Here is an 18,398-nt window from a genome sequence, read left to right on the forward strand (position 1 = left end):
TTTTTTAATTTCATGGCTGCATCACCATCTGCATTGAGTTTGGAGCCCCCAATAATAAAGTCAGCCATTGTTTCCACTGTTTCCCCATCAATTTGCCATGAAGTGATGGGACCAGATGCCATGATATTCATTTTCTAAATGTTGAGCTTTAAGCCAAATTTTTCACTCTCCTCTTTCACTTTCATCAAGAGGCTCTTTAGTTCTCCTCCAGTTCAGTTCAGTTCAGTTCAGTTGCTCAGTCGTGTCCGACTCTTTGCGACCCCGTGAATCGCAGCACACCAGGGCTCCCTGACCATCACCAACTCCCAGAGTTCACTCAGACTCATGTCCATCGAGTCGGTGATGCCATCCAGCCATCTCATCCTCTGTCGTCCCCTTCTCCTCCTGCCCCCAATCCCTCCCAGCATCAGAGTGTTTTCCAATGAGTCAACTCTTCTCATGAGGTGGCCAAAATACTGGAGTTTCAGCTTTAGCATCATTCCTTCCAAAGAAACTGTCTACCATAAGGGTGGTGTCATCTGCATATCTGAGGTTATTGATATTTCTCCTGGTAATTTTGATTCCAGGTTATGCTTCCTCCAGCCCAGCATGTCTCATGATGTACTCTGCATATAAATTATGATGCACTCTGAATATAAGTTAAATAAGAAGGGTGACAATATACAGCCTTGACATACTCCTTCTCCTATTTGGAACCAGTCTGTTGTTCCATGTCCATATTTTACTGTTGCTTCCTGACCTGCATACAGGTTTCTCAAGAGGCAAGTCAGGTGGTCTGTTATTCCCATCTCTTGAAGAATTTTCCCCAGTTTGTTGTGATCCACACAGTCAAAGGCTTTGGCATTCTCAATAAAGCAGAAATAGATGTTTTTGTGGGACTCCCTTGCTTTTTTGATGATCCATCAATGTTGGCAATTTGACCTCTGGTTCCTCTGCCTTTTCTAAAACCATCTTGAACATCTGGAAGTTCACGGTTCATGTATTGCTGAAGACTGTCTTGGAGAATTTTGTGCATTACTTTACTAGCATGTGAGATGAGTGTAATTATGTGGTAGTTTGAGCATTTTTTGGCATTGCCTTTGTTTGGGATTGGGATGAAAACTGACCTTTTCCAGTCCTGTAGCCACTGCTGAGTTTTCCAAATTTGCTGACATATTGAATGCAGCACTTTCACAGCATAATCTATGTTTAGACTTGTTTTACAATCAGGCTGGGTCTGAGTAGTGAGGCCTGTGTGCTTATGACTCAAGAGAACTCTAACAGATTTTATAGTTGCCTTTTATGTCACATAAACTAGAACAGATTAGAGTCTCGGTTCTAATAGTGATGTTTACCATTTATTAATTGTGTAGATTTAGAAAACTCTTAATTATAGGGGCTTACTTTCTGCAACTGTAATGTCATCAGATTGTTATGACAATCAAGTGGAATATTGAAAATAATATATGTAATCTTTTCCTTTTGTGCTTAAAAATAATATATGGAATGAGGACTAAGTTTTTCAGGAGGTTCCCCCTCCAGCCAGTAGCTGCTGATTTACAGATGTATTAGCAAAATGCAAAATGTTGCATTAGAGAAGCAGAGGATGTAATGGGTACATAGAATCTGGTTACAAAGAAATAGTATCTGAGCTGGATTGCTACATCATCCAGTAAGGTAATTCCTTCTTAACTGATTCCAGACTTCTGTGGGTCTCCCACTCCTGACTGAGGGATAAGAAAATGCTTTAGAGACAGGAGAGCCACTCAGTATAAATAAAGAACACCTGCTACATTCATTCCCCCACTCCACCTCCCCACTCCTCCCACCCCAGTTTGTTTTCATGACTGATGATGCCTCTGCTTTTTATCCTCTTCATTTAAAAAATTCTCAACATTTTATCCCTCCCTGGTACAGGTAGGAAAAAGATAAATTTTTGTTTAAATAACATCTTAAGTAAATTAGCATGTATAGGCATGATTTGTGTAATTATGGCAGCTAGTAATTAGTATAAATGGAGATCATGTCACAACTAGCAAACATAATTAAAGCTCATAACAAGTCTAAAAAAAACTATATATTTTGAAATAAAAAGTTAATTAGATGAATTCCAGAATCATATTTTGGAATAAACTTACACCAACCATATTCTACTTAACATTTAGGTAAAAGTTGTTATAGCATAAGAATTTTTCTTAGGAACATTTTGTTCATTTTAAATAATATTTTTAAATCAAGGAAAATAAAATGCCAAAAACATGAACTTTGCTTATTTTCCTCCTATTTCCATGTTTCACTTACATTGTCTTTTTAAGGGAAGTTTTATTTATAGTTTCACTGTTTTTAATGCCCTAATAGAAATGGCTTTTTTATGTGTTTATCATATACTGTCTTATATTGCTATTAAAAATACGAATGCCAAATTGTTCCACCTATTACAAGTTTTTCTGAGTATAGGAGCCTTACACATTTTTACATTCTTCAGGCTCACAGCCGCAAATATGATAACTTTCAAATATGTAGTAGTTGTGTTACTAAAAAGAGTTCTGTATGAGGCCAAACAACACTGAAACATTGGAGTCTGGAGTAGAGGAAGCTTTATTGTAGGCCATGGGTGGCAGGGGTTCACTCATGGGCTTGAAAACCCTGAACTCCTTGAAGACTTTCAGCAAAGCCCTTTTATAGGAGAGATTAGGGGAAGGGGATGGGGGTAGTTAGTGCTTGCAAACTTCTTAGTGACAGATCCTTTGTTCTTGGAGCTGTCCCTATAGGCTAGGTCAGAGGTCAGGATGTTCTGGTAAACCTCCATCAAAACAAATGCTATTCTTATTATGCAACTTTTTTTTTTTTTAAATCTAAAGATGCAATATTCTTAAAGGTCATAGATTGAGAGTTAAATACAGCAAGGGAAGGGGAAGCATTAAATTCTGTCTCCATGGGTCTTTGTGGCTTTTAACACTTAAATCCTGTAGCTAAGTGATATTACTTCCCATTTTACTTATTCAAGGTTCCAGGGGTTGATTTTCAACCCTGTAAGTTTAGGCCCTGGCTGAGAGAGGGTTCCTGGGCAGGCTTGTCACCTTGCCTGGGAGCACTCATTCAACAGCCAGCCTGAGTCCTCTGGCCAGTGCTCAAGCCTGGCTGAAGAGGCAGATTTCAGCTGGCCACACCCTCTGGGCCAGTGCCTTAGACCACTGTGCCCAACCGTTGTCACTGAAGAAGCAAAGTGCCCAGGACTCAGCCGGCCCTCAAGTTCCTCAGCTCCCTCCCCCATACCCCAACAGGGGACAGGTCCCACAGAAAGCAACCCAGGGTGACGGCCTCAGTGAACTCCGTGGTGCTGACCCTTGGTGGCGGCGGAGCACTGATGCCTGCGCACTAACACCTGCGCACTAAAACAGCTGCAGGTCTCCTCTGCGCCATTGAACTTGCTGAGTCATTATTTTAAAGGTGAGTAAAATGTTACTCCTTGGAAGAAAAGTTATGACCAACCTAGACAGCATATTCAAAAGCAGAGACATTACTTTGCCAACAAAGGTCCGTCTAGTCAAGGCTATGGTTTTCCCTGTGGTCATGTATGGATGTGAGAGTTGGACTGTGAAGAAAGCTGAGCACCAAAGAATTGATGCTATTGAACTGTGGTGTTGGAGAAGACTCTTGAGAGTTCCTTGGACAGCAAGGAGATCCAACCAGTCCATTCTGAAGGAGATCAGTCCTGGGATTTCTTTGGAGGGAATGATGCTGAAGATGAAACTCCAGTACTTTGGCCACCTCATGCGAAGAGTTGACTCATTGGAAAAGACTCTGATGCTGGGAGGGATTGGGGGCAGGATGAGAAGGAGACGACCCAGGATGAGATGGCTGGATGGCATCACTGACTCGATGGACGTGAGTCTGAGTGAACTCCAGGAGTTGGTGATGGACAGGGAGGCCGGGCGAGCTGCGATTCATGGGGTCGCAAAGAGTCGGACACGACTGAGCGACTGAACTGAACTGAACTGAACTGAACTGAAAATGTTTATGCTAGTAATAATTAAGTTTAATTTGTCTCAGTAGAGACAATTGACATAATCAAAGAATAATAATGTTTAGCATTTTAGAGTTTAGAAAAGTATTTTCCTTTACATTAGCTCTTTGGGCCTTGTATCAGTCTCCTGAGGTAATTATTTATAGTTGAAGGCAAAATAAAAAAAGTTAGAGACAGTGTGCAAAGTCATAGCCTTTCAGTTGTAAATGGGACCGGTAGATGCCTAAATTAAATCCAGAAACTTTGGCTGTTAAATATCTAAAAAACTGGAACCCATTTTATTGCAGATTAGCTGTATTTTCTGAAAATAAGTAAAATTGTCATTTATAAGAAAGTAAGTCTAACTAGTGTTCTGGGTGACAGATGCATCTTTGAAATAACATATCCAAAACAATCATACATATTTGATTCTCTGTATCCTGAGCGACTGAACTGAACTGAACTGAACTGATCCACTATGTTCTATAAAGTTGCTCCAAACACTGAATTAAATACTGAGTCATCGCTCCTAGAAGAAACATAGGGTTAGATTCCTGCAAGCCTTGGTCACATTTTTGCACACTTAACCTTGTTTTGGGCTTCTCTGGTGGCTCAGACGGTAAAGCGTCTGCCTGCAATGCGGGAGACCCGGCTTCGATTCCTGGGTCAGGAAGATCCCCTGGAGAAGGAAATGGCAATCCACTCCAGCACTCTTGCCTGGAAAATCCCATGGACGGAGGAGCCTGATAGGCTACAGTCCATGGGGTTGCAAAGAGTCGGACACGACTGAGCAACTTCACTTCAACCTTGTTTTATGTGTTTTATTTATGGACAACTTATATAGATATAAAATAAGTTGTCCATAAACAACTTATTCATTGACATTGAACTCACTGTCAACTTTACTATAATACATGCCAGAACCAAGTTTCTCTAAAACATGTACTGTCTCAGTAAAGCACATCTTTGGTAACTGAGAACACACGCAGCATATAAACACTGCTTGGGTGCCATTTTAAACAACGACATCACCAACAGAAAGCCAAAAATTATGAAAAACATGATATTAAATAACCTACAAAACATATGCTTGCTTATGTATAAGAGCCAAAACAACCTTCTCCCTGTTCCACCTATGATGGGAAACAATTATTTCACAATGCTATTTTTTATTTTTATTTATTTATTTATTTTTTCTGAAGAATCACAGAAATTTTAATTCACATATTCTAAAATTGTAAATAATTTAATAATTATACACAACTTAAAAATTCTATGCAGGAGCTACTTCAGATGCTTTGGAATCATTGACACATTTAACACATTTTTTTCTTTAAATTGTGAGATAATAATCCATCCTTTTCTTCCAGGATCTGTTTTGGTTTATATTTTCTGAGTAACTCAAATTTCTTACCTCTTTGTACCTTTGCATTTTTTTTAATTGTTGCAAAAGTAGAATGGTATTGATTTTGAGGTTATTAATGCATTTTAGTCAGTAGGCAAATTTGCAAATATAGAATCCATGATTGAGAAGCAACTGTATCAAATTCCCAAACAATAAATATTGTGCTATATATTAAAGATATGAAGATGAGTAACAATTATTACTGACTTTGAAAGAGTCTGCCTGGAAAGAGGGGATATCAACACATAATCATACTTTATTGTCTTATTACTAGAAAATCAGGAAGGAGGAAACAACTCAGTTTTTAGTTAGTATGTAGCTATGTGTTTTATTCCTATCTTTCAGTATTATACATCGGGAACAATATGGTCATTTCCTACCACAGCTTTTTTTTTTTTTTTTTACCATTTTCCATTTATGAACTGTTTCCTTCTTTTGATATAGAAAAAGTCTCAAAAAGCATTGCCTCTGCCTTCCTCTATCTTCTTAGAGGTCAGCGAGGCAAATTAAGGCTTCATGGAAATTTGAACTTAGAAAAGTGAAACATTCCTTACATCTCTGTATAACTTACCACCACTATTACTGTTTCCCACTGAATTATTTCTATAAATTTTATTAGAAAAAAATCACCAATGCATTTGTTCTCCTTGGAAGGCAGTCATACATAACCACAATACTATTATTTCTCATTTCTTCCTGGTCTCATCAAAATAAGGTTCATCCATTTCCCAAAATTCCTAATGTAACTTAACTTTGAATTCTATTTCTTAGAGTAACATAGTGCCTTTTTTTAAAGTATGTTTTAGATTTGAGATTTAGCCCATTTAAGTATCAATACATTTTATACTTGTATACTGAGGAATTTATAATCCTGATTTTATCTTCCAATTCTCTGGTCTAGAGTTGCACTCTGAAAAAGAAAGTGCAGCTATTTTGCAATGCTACTGTTTTTTGGTATGGCACATCTATTTTCCTCCAGTTTCTATTTTGGGTTTTGTTTGTTCTTGTTTGTTTCTTTCTCTGAGAATTGTTTTTCCCTTCAACTCATATTTTATATTCTATACTACATCTACAACAAAAATAACACCAAAAATGCTCATAACAATTTAAGACTCTATTGTTTATATAAACCAGACACCTTTCTGATAATCTTCAATGTAACTCAGTCTTTTATTAGGAATCTCTCATTTAATCAATCTTGCCTTTAACATCAGTGTTTTAGATCGTAAACCATCTTTAAACTCATGAGCGTGATGGGGAATTCACTTTTTAAGTTCCTGCATGTTGGTTTGTTGTCTAAGTGCCATTGCTTCCTATTAATTAAGTTAAAACTTCACAGTAAACCACAGACCACTTTTTATCTGTCCAAATTTTAAATTGCCTCTCATATTATTATTGTGTAGATTTCTGTCTTATAAAAGTACACCCATTTTTCTATAGCAGCATTAAAATTAGCTCTTTATTTCCACTGCTCTAAGATAAAACCTCTGAGTTTACATTCTCTGAATTTGAAATTGACTTTTAACAATTATTCAAAAAACTACTTCAGTGAACTTCAAATATATATTTACTTTCCATTCTCAAATTGTCATACCATCTTCAAAAGAACCTGCTCTATTACCTTGAAAGACTGTCATGTACCTAGAGAGCTTAGATGTTAGCTACCTAAGAGCATGGTCATTTGATCACATTTACATGTTGAAATGGGATTTATTCTGGTCTTGTAATTGATATTTACTTAAATTTTCCACTTATTTTGATCTCTTGTGATCAACCCATTGCATAGAAAGAGACAATGCACTTTGGTGAGTTCTGTTTTATTAAACCTTGCAGATTATTTGCCAGACCTCGCTGGTAATTTAGAAAATTGTAAACTGTTCTATGGTATGTAGGCAGCAAAAATATATTAATATTTTAAAGTTTCAGGTTATTAGCGGGAATAGAAGCTTTTGAAATATTATCTCATTAATCAGTTGATCTTTCAATAACTAGATTTTTCAATTCTAAAATTACTGGAAATTCTATTTTCAAGGTACTATAAAGTAAAATTCATTAAATAAGAAAAATATCATTTGAAAACAGTATATTTTTTTTCTTCTATTGAATTCATTTCTCTTACTATTCTTGGTGACTAATTCATTGCTACTATCATTTAAAACTTTGATCTTCTAACTGTTAATGATTTAGAATTGAGATAATTAGAAAGTACATTATAATGACTAATTAGAATATGAACAACACTATGCCTCGAACACAAATAATGAGTGGGAAATGTGTTGAATTTTTTTTAATGCTTGGAATTATATTGCCATTTGAGAAATGTAATTATCATTTTCAATAGCAGTTTTTTTCTTACAAAGAAGTTTTAAAACAAGATTGCAGCTTGAGACCTCCAAATTTGTTCAAATATGTTAAAATCTCACTTATGTCCTTTTAATTTTGATATATATAAAGTGTGAATTTGAAATTGAGATTTTTGCCTATTTATAAAAAACAACATGCGGAGGTTACATTAAAATATGTATCACATCTCTTTTTTGAAATGTATTAGACAGCAAGCTAATTTATTATCTTTGGTTGGCATTGGAGGGCTACTCAGTGAATATTCTGAAAGATACTTAGGTAAATCAAAGTTCTGACTCTTTACTTACCTTGTTACTGAATGACTTTAGACTAAGGTATTTATGGCAGTCATAATATATATTTAAATAGTAAGAAATTTAGAAAGATTTTTGGATGAATCATTGGTTGTTAATAAGGATGGTTTGGGTATTGCAGGCTTGTTGTGATCGTTGTTTTGCCACTAATTTCATCTTAAGTTTTTTTAATTAGTCATATTTCTATTAGTTTTTGTGGGCAAGAACAAATTCATTGGAAGAGCTAACTCTATAAATTGTTCAAGTACCTCTGCTGCTGCTGCTGCTAAGTTGCTTCAGTCGTGTCCGACTCTTTGCGACCCCATAGATGGCAGCCCATTAGGCTCCCCCGTCCCTGGGATTCTCCAGGAAAGAACACTGGAGTGGGTTGCCATTTCTTTCTCCCATGAAAGTGAAGAGTGAAAGTGAAGTCGCTCAGTCGTGTCTGACTCTTAGCGACCCCATGGACTGCAGCCTACCAGGCTCCTCCGTCCATGGAATTTTCCAGGCAAGGGTACTGGAGTGGGATGCCATTGCCTTCTCCTCAGTTATTTCTAATTTAGAATTGTTCAACCATCCAACTTTCTCATTTATTATCTTTAGCTTTCTAATTTCAGTCAAAATCATAAAATAGAACCCAAATTATCTGTTCTAGAAAGAAGAGAGACTCCAAACTCCAGATAGTTTGATCTACATTGAAAAAAAAAATACACTGTTTATAAAATACCTATAGCACATTGCAACTAATCCATGAGAACATTTATTAAAGCACATGTTTAAAAAAAGGGATGTGTAAAAATAATTATCAAATAAGCTTTAATTATACAGAATGCAGTGATTTTAGTTTGTCCAGTAGGAATCTCAGAATTGAGAATATTTTCTGAATTGACCAGATAACTGGATTTTTATATCCCACTTCACTTGGTAGTGGCCTCATCCCTTGAGTTGTGTGAACAAGAGGAATGTTCTTCAAACTAAAACAGTGAATCACAAAATATATATTCTAGGGGAAACTGAGGAAGAAATGATGACATCAGCACCTGCTTCAGTATTTTACCAAATAATAGCTGAAAGAATGTTTTAAAAGATACCAAATCAGAGATTTTCTATGCTAAGATGGTAGATCAATGAGATTGTCTATGACATAAACGTATTAAAGAGCTATAACAAGGCTCATTGGAGGTTTCTATATTTTTTGGAAACCATTTTCTTGGTTTTGCCCTCTGAGTTGTGAAGAATTCAAGGTATGCATACTTAATGTGAAAGTCTGAAGTCATGGCATGTCAGAGATAACCTGTGTTTCATAGGTTATCTATCTGTGTAGGATCATTGTTGTAATGCACACAGGAAATCAGGTTGGTAAACTTGGCACGTAGATTATCTCACATCCAGCACCATCCCTGGAAAGTATAGATCTAAAAAGTAATAAAAGATCAGAGCAGTGCTGGAAAACAAGGAGGGATCCACAGAGGAAATATAAATATCAAAAGAATTCCTAAATAAAGTTAATATTACTATTTATTAGAAAAATAAAAACTATATAAATTGATACTAAAAAAATCTGTGTAGCATAATAACCATAGAAAAAATTGAAAATATATATTAGTCCTCAAAGGTTATGTGGCTGAGTTTTCCAAATCTTGAAGAAATAGAAAATTCCCCTTGTTATATAATCTCTTCCAGAAAAATAAGGAAAGTCACTTTATTATAGGGCATGTACAACTTCAGATTTATAAGTCAAAGCCCAGTCACTATCACTCTCTATATATCTTCACCATCAATAAATATGAATTCTAATTTCATACTTACCCAACAACATTTGTTGTTGCCTATTATTTTAATTTATATTTTCTTAATCACCAGATTATCTGTTAAAATATTTATTAGTAATTACTTTTATAAACATGGATCATCTTAAATACAATAGTATATACAATATATTTAGTGGAATATACATTATGATTGTTGAGTAGGCACTAATATATGTATAGCAATGATTCTCAATAAATTCTGCATCTTGACTATCTCCTGGGAGGGCTCAAGCCAGAGTGAATTTTCCCTAGAATTGAGTAGATTAGATTTCTGTTCACAAATATTTAATCCCTTCTCCCCTTGACATCCATAAAAAGAGTACACTTTGCTATCCTATTGATTTTGGGCTGGGTAGCGTGATTTGTTTAGGGCAGTAGAATATGGATAGAAGCTAAAGTATACTAACCCTTAAGGAAACCCTGTATTTCCACTCACCTCTCTGGTGAAAGCTTCTATTTCTTCATGAAAAGTAATTATTTTAAGTACAGCTGTCACTCAATCAAAGCCCCAGACTGGCACAGGTGGAATAAGCCTAAACTCAACAGGAGCCTTTAGTAGAGCCATCACTTAGATACATGAGCAAGAAATCCATTTTTATGTAATAGTACTAGAATTCAGTAGGAAAAAAAATGATAAAGGTATGAACAAATATATCACAGAAGACAACAAATAAATGAGTACCATAAGAAAGATGCTCAACTTTTCCAGGAAAATGCAGAAAAGAATCAGAGAAATTATCATTAACATGTCAAGCAAATCAGCATTTTTCTCTTACCAGGTTGGTAAAATTGATACTTTGATCAGATATAGTGTTAATGTGGGTATGTAAATTGAGTATCATATGTCTTTGCTGAAAATAATTAACCTTAGCTTTTTTGGAACACAACTTGACAGTATCTCTTAATAGAAAAAAAAAAAAATGCAATTACCTAAAGCCACAGAATTTCCACTAGGAAAATTAGAGATCGATCTTAGAGAAATCTTGTTCACATATATAAAGAGCTATACAAAAACTATATTTACTGTAGCAGTACTGGTGAGAATCTAAAAACACTTGCCTGTTCCATTATTAGATAATACTGAAAATAGACAACTTGGGTAATTTTTCTAGGAAGATAAAATTAAGAACAAACTATAATAGATAATTTATCAATAATAACAAAGTTCTTATCAAAACTAGCTTCCAGACCCTCATCTCTCAATCAAAAGGTATATAATACAAAGTGGTAAATTCTGTTAACTCCAACCCAGTTTCTTACTGTGTAAGACTTCCTTTAAAGAATGAAACTAGAACACTTTCTAACACCATACACAAAAATAAACTCAAAATGGATTAAAGATCTAGACATAAGATCAGAAACTATAAAACTCCTAGAGGAGAACATAGGCAAAAGTCTCCGACATAAATCACAGAAGGATCCTCTAAGATCCACCTCCCAGAATACTGGAAATAAAAGCAAAAAATAAACAAATAGGACCTAATTAAAATTAAAAGCTTCTGCACAACAAAGGAAACTATAAGCAAGGTGAAAAGACAGCCTTCAGAATGGGAGAAAATAATTGCAAATGAAGCAACTGACAAACAACTCATCTCAAAAATATACAAGCAACTTCTGCAGCTCAATTCCAGAAAAATAAGTGACCCAATCAAAAAATGGGCCAAAGAACTAAATAGACATTTCTCCAAAGAAGACATACAGATGGCTAACAAACACATGAAAAGATGCTCAACATCACTATTATCAAAGAAATGCAAATCAAAACCACAGTGAGGTACCATTTCATGCCAGTCAGAATGGCTGCGATCCAAAAGTCTACAAGCAATAAATGCTGGAGAGGGTATGGAGAAAAGGCAACCCTCTTACACTGTTGGTGGAAATGCAAACTAGTACAGCAACTATGGAGAACAGTGTGGAGATTCCTTAAAAACTGGAAATAGAACTGCCTTATGACCCAGCAATCCCACTGCTGGGCATACACACCAAGGAAACCAGAACTGAAAGAGACACAAGTACCCCAATTTTCATCGCAACACTGTTTGTAATAGCCAGGACATGGAAGCAACCTAGATGTCCATCAGCAGATGAACGGATAAGAAAGCTGAGGTACATATACACAATGGAGTATTACTCAGCCATTAAAAAGAATACATTTGAATCAGTTCTAATGAGATGGATGAACCTGGAGCCTATTATAGAGAGTGAAGTAAGCCAGAAAGAAAAACACCAATACAGTATACTAACACATATATATGGAATTTAGAAAGATGGTAACAATAACCCTGTATGTGAGACAGCAAGAGAGCCACAGATGTATAGAACAGTCTTTTGGACTCTGTGGGAGAGGGAAAGGGTGGGATGATATGGGAGAATGGCATTGAAACATGTATAATATTATATAAGGAATGAATTGCCAGTCTAGGTTTGATGTAGGATACAAGATGCTTGGGGCTGTTGCACTGGGATGACCCAGAGGGATGGTATGGGGAGGGGTGTGGGAACGGAATTCAGAATTGGGAACACGTGTATACCCGTGGTGGATTCATGATGATGTATGGCGAAACCAATACAATATTGTAAAGTAATTAGCCTTCAATTAAAGTAAATAAATTTAAATTTAAAAAAAAAATCACTCTGACCAGGCCTTAAAATCCAAATTCCCCTTTCTGGGAGATTTCTAAATTCTATCAACTGGGTATTCTCTCTTACCATAGTCAATCTATAATCAATTTATCATTGCTTAGCTAATGATTTTCCAGGAGATCTTTAAAGAGCTGAAGATCAAGATTAGAAATAGCAGTATCTATATCTATATAATGGTGAAGAGCACAGTTATGAAGCCAGATTTCCTGGTTGAACTGATATAGCGAATTCTAGTTAAAAGTAAAGTAGTCAATTTATTTAAACCAGTTTGGATAAGGACACAGATTTTAAGGTTTCAAGAAGTGTTAGACCTAAACAGTAATAAATAAGTAAATGTCCTAAATCTGTACCAACAGAAGAATAGTTAAAAAAAAACCTACAATTCATTTGTATTCAGTTCAGTTCAGTCGCTGTACATTTAAATAGAAAGTTAATAGAAGTAAAGTGAATTATGACATGAAACGTACCATGTTCAGTTCAGTTCAGTTCAGTCGCTCAGTTGTGTCCAACTCTTTGCAACCCCATGAAGCGCAGCACACCAGGCCTCCCTGTCCATCACCAACTCCCAGAGTCCACACAAAGCCATGTCCATTGTGTTAGTGATACCATCCAACCATCTCATCCTCTGTCATCCCCTTCTCCTCCTGCCCTCAATCTTTCCCAGCATCAGGGTCTTTTCCAATGAGTCAGTTCTTCCCATGAGGTGTCCAAAGTATTGGAGTTTCAGCTTCAGCATCAGTCCTTCCAATGAACACCCAGGACTGATCTCCTTTAGGATGGACTGGTTGGATCTCCTTGCAAGGGACTTTTAAGAGTCTTCTCCAACATCACAGTTCTAAAGCATCAATTCTTCTGCACTCAGCTTTCTTTATAGTCCAACTCTCACATCCATACATGACTACTGGAAAAATCATAGCCTTGACCATGTGTTTAATTAAAAATAAACTATAGGTATATAATGTATGCTTAAGCATATATGAAAAATTTAAGTATCACATCAAACCCAGAACAGTGTTCATTTCTGAGGGAAAGGAATGGATGAGATTGAAAATTACTGAAAGGATTTGTATCTCTTTTTTTGAAAGAACATATTAATGCATTAATTGATTTTTCTTACAAATGACATTTTCATTGTTTTTTTTTTTTTCACATGGTGGTGATGAAAACAGTTCATATAGTATTTGGAAGTGTAAAGTGTTCATAAAATGCATGCCTTTTTCATCTAAAACTTCCAAATAATTTACAAATGAACATACAGAGTACTTTCAAGTTCTTCTTTATTTATGATTTTCAAATAGTCACTTCAGGAAAGTGATTCAACAGCTGTTTTCCTGAAGCACTAAGAAAATCTAAGTCATGAAGTGAGGAGTAATTCCTTAACCAATGAAAATGTCAGGAGGCATTTAGATAGGCAAAATATCATTCTGCCCGGATGGTTAGATTGTGTGTTGCTTCATTTAATTTTTAGCAAATTGATCCATTTTGCTTTCATGAATACATTTCTAAAAATCATTGGATGTTTTACAATGGCTCAGAAGGAAATATTTTCCTCAATAAAATCAAGCAGCATAATTTTTCTGGTGTTTAATCAGGACAAGGAGGAAAGAAATTTCAGTCATTAAGCTTTAAGGTTTGAAATAGAACTCTTCCTTAATACAATGTTTATCAGTATCAATCAAATATAGTCTAACAAGATATTATGTATAGCAGTATCCTCAAAGGCAGTTAATGTATTTCAGTGCACTTTTTAAAAAAGAATAATTATATGTTACTTTAGAGTTTATAGATCTCATTCAGATCTTTGATGTGTACCATTGAAACACATCTAAAAAGACAAATTAGTTTAAGGGAAAAATACTGATCCAGAAACACAAAGTACAAAATTAAAGTGTGCTAATCATTAGCTCTAATATATGGTTTATACTTTTTGCTGCCTTACTGAGGTATGCTGTTGCTAAGTCGCTTCAGTCATGTCCGACTCTGTGCGACCCCATAGATGGCAGCCCACCAGGCTACCCCATCCCTGGGATTCTCCAGGCAAGAACACTGGAGTGGGTTGCGATTTCCTTCTCCAATACATGAAAGTGAAAAATGAAAGTGGAGTTGCTCAGTAATGTCCGACTTGTAGTGACCCAATGGACTGTAGCCTACCAGGCTCCTCCATCCACGGGATTTTCCAGGCAAGAGTACTGGAGTGTGGTGCCATTGCCTTCTCTGTTCAGTTCAGTTCAGTTCAGTCACTCAGTCATGTCCGACTCTTTGTGACCCCATGAATCGCAGCTTGCCAGGTCTCCCTGTCCATCACCAACTTCCAGAGTACACTCAGACCCACGTCCATCCTCTCAGTGATGCCATCCAGCCATCTCATCCTCTGTCATCCCCTTCTCCTCCTGCCCCCAATCCCTATCAACATCAGAGGCTTTTCCAATGAGGCAACTCTTCGCATGAGGTGGCCAAAGTACTGCAATTTCAGCTTTAGCATCATTCCCTCCAAAGAAATCCCAGGGCTGATCTCCTTCAGAATGGACTGGTTGGATCTCCTTGCAGTCCAAGGGACTCTCAAGAGTCTTCTCCAACACCACAGTTCAAAAGCATCAACTATTCGGCACTCAGCTTTCTTAACAGTCCAACTCTCACATCCATACATGACCACTAGAAAAACCATAGCCTTGACTAGACGGACCTTTGTTGGCAAAGTAATGTCTCTGCTTTGCAATATGCTATCTAGGTTGGTCATAACTTCTGTTCCAAGGAGTATGTGCCTTTTAATTTCATGGCTGCAGTCACCATCTACAGTGATTTTGGAGCCTAAAAAAATAAAGTCTGACACTGTTTCCCCATCCATTTGCCATGAAGTGATGGGACCAGATGCCATGATCTTCATTTTCTGAATGTTGAGCTTTAAGCCAACTTTTTCGCTCTCCTCTTTCACTTTCACCAAGAGGCTTTTTAGTTCCTCTTAAGTTTCTGCCATAACGGGCCATCTGCATATCTGAGGTTATTGATATTTCTCCCGGAAATCTTGATTCCAGCTTGTGCTTCCTCCAGCCCAGCGTTTCTCATGATGTACTCTGCATATAAGCTAAATAAGCAGGGTGACAATATACAGCACTGACATACTCCTTTTCCTATTTGGAACCAGTCTATTGTTCCATTTCCAGTTATAACTGTTGCTTCCTGACCTGCATATAGGTTTCTCAAGAGGCAGATCAGGTGGTCTGGTATTCTCATCTCTTTCAGAATGTTCCACAGTTTATTGTGATCCACACAGTCAAAGGATCCATTTCTGAGGTATAAATGACACCAATTTATATTAGTTTAAGGTGTACAACATGATGATCTCATATGTGTATATATTGTGAAATAAAGTACAATAAGTTCAGTTAACCTTTTATCACCTCATTAGGTACTTTTATTTTTAATTTTTTTGGTGATGAAAATTCTTAAGATCTACTTTCAATTATACAACACAGTATTGATAGCAATAGTCCACATGCTGTACATTACATTTCCAAGACTTATCTTATGGATAGAAATTTGTACATTTTGGCTGCCTTTATCCATTTCTTCCTCCCATCACTCCCAACTCTGACAATAACAAATATGTTTTCTATGAGTTCAGATTCTCCATATAAGTGTGGTCATACAGTATTTGTCTCTTTCTAAGTAAGTATTGCTTACTTCACGTATCATAATGCCCTATAGGTTCATCTATATTATTAAAAATGGCAAGGTTTCCTTCTTTTTTAAATTAATAAAATTCTATTAAATATGTATAGTTATAGATACAGATATATCATATTTTTAATCCATCTATTGACTGATACATAGGTTGTTTGCCTATGTTGGCTATTGTAAATTTAATGCTGCAGTGAACATGTGGGTGTGCAGGTATCTCTTCAAGATTATGATTTTTTTTCCTTAGATATATACTCAGAAGTGGGCTTCCTGAATTACATGGTAGCTCTATTTTTAATTTTTTTTAGGAAACTCCATACTTTTTTACCGAGTGGCTGTACCAATTTACACTTCCACTAACAGTGCACAAGAGTTTTCTTCACATCCTTACTCACACTTGCCATCTCTTATCTTTTAGATAATAGCCATTGTAGCAGGTGTGAGGTGATATCTCATTGTGATTTTAATTTTCATTTCCCTTATGATTAATAATATTGATCTCCTTTTCTTGTATAAGCTGTTTCCCATTTGTATGTCTTCTTTGGAAAAATGTCTCTCCAGATTTCTACCTATATTTAAATTGGATTTTGTGGTTATTGATTTGCATACACTTTTTATGTGTTTTGGATGTTAGTCTTGTATAAGATAAATAATTTGCAAATGTTTTTTCCTAGTCTATGTTACCTTATCAAATTGTTGATGGATTTCTTTGCTTTAGTTTGATTTAGTCTCACTTGTTTATTTTTGCCTATGCTGCCTTTGTTTATGGTATCAAATATATCATTGAAAAGCCTACACCATGGACTTCTGTCTTTTTTTTTTTTTTTTACTGTTTTGTTCTTTCTAGGCATTTTATGCTTTAGGTCATATTTTCAAGTATCCAATTTATTTTGAGTGGATTTTGGTGCATGGTGTAAGATAACGGTCTAATTTCTTTGGTTTGCATGTCAGTGTGCAAATTGCCATACACCATTTATGAAGGAGACTGACATCCCTCATTATATATTCCTGGGTTCTTTGAGATAAATTAACTGACCATGCATGCATCAGTTTATTTTTGGACTCTCTATTCTGTTTCATTAGGATATATGTCTATGTTTATGCCAATGGCATACTGTTTTGATTACTGTAGCATTGTAGTATTGTTTGAAATCAGGAAGTTTGATGCTTTCAGTTTTGTTCTTCCTTCTCAAGATTACACTGACTATTTGAGTTTTTTGTGGCTCTATACAAATTTTAGAATTGTTTATACAATTTCATTGAAATTTTGATAGGGATTGTATTGAAAGTGCAGTTTGCTCTGGATATTATGGAGATTTTAATGATATTAATTTTGCCAGTTTATGAACAAAGAATATGTTTTGATTTATTTGTGTTTTCAGTTTTATGTCAATTGACATGAAAATGTGACAATTTTAATGTCATATATCTTTAGTGTACAGATCTTTCACATCCTCAGTTAAATTTGTTCCAAGGTATTTTTATATTTTTTATGCATTTATAAATGGAATTTATTTCTTAAATTGTTCTTTCTGCTATTTCATTATTAATGTATAAAAATGAGATTTTTTAATGTTGATTTTGTATTCTGCTGTTTTACAGTATTCATTTATTAGTTCTAACAGTTTTGAGAGGAGTTTTAAGGTCTTATCTTTGTAGTGTAATGTCATCTCCAAATAGAAACAGTTTTATTTGTTCCTTTCCAATTCAAATGCCTTTGTTTCCTTTCCTTACTTAATTGTTCTGAGTAGGATTTCCAGTGGTATATTGAACGCAATTGGCAAGAGTGGGCATTTTTGTCTTGTTATTGACCTTAGAGGTAAAGCTTTCTGCTTTTCACCATTGAATATAAAGTTAGCTGTTGATATGTTATATGTAACCCTTATCATATTGAGGTAATTTTTCTTTTTGACCAGGTTGTTGAAAGTTTTTATCACAAGTAGATGATGAATTTCATCAAGAACTTTTCCTCCATCATATGATTTTTATCCTTTATTTTGTTAATGTGACATATTTCATTGATTTGTACTGTTAAACCTTCTTTGAATCCCTGTAACAAATCTCACTTGATGCGCTGTATGATCCTTTTAATCTATAGTTGAATTCAGTTTGTTCATACTTACTGAAGACTTTTGCATCTGTGTTCATCAGAGATTGTTGTTGTTCAGTCACCACGTCATGTCCGACTCTTTGCGACCCCATGGACTGCAGCACGCCAGGCTTCCTTGTCCTTCACCATC

Source organism: Ovis aries, chromosome 2, assembly GCF_016772045.2.
Source record: "Ovis aries strain OAR_USU_Benz2616 breed Rambouillet chromosome 2, ARS-UI_Ramb_v3.0, whole genome shotgun sequence".
NCBI classification, from domain to species: Eukaryota; Metazoa; Chordata; class Mammalia; order Artiodactyla; family Bovidae; genus Ovis; species Ovis aries.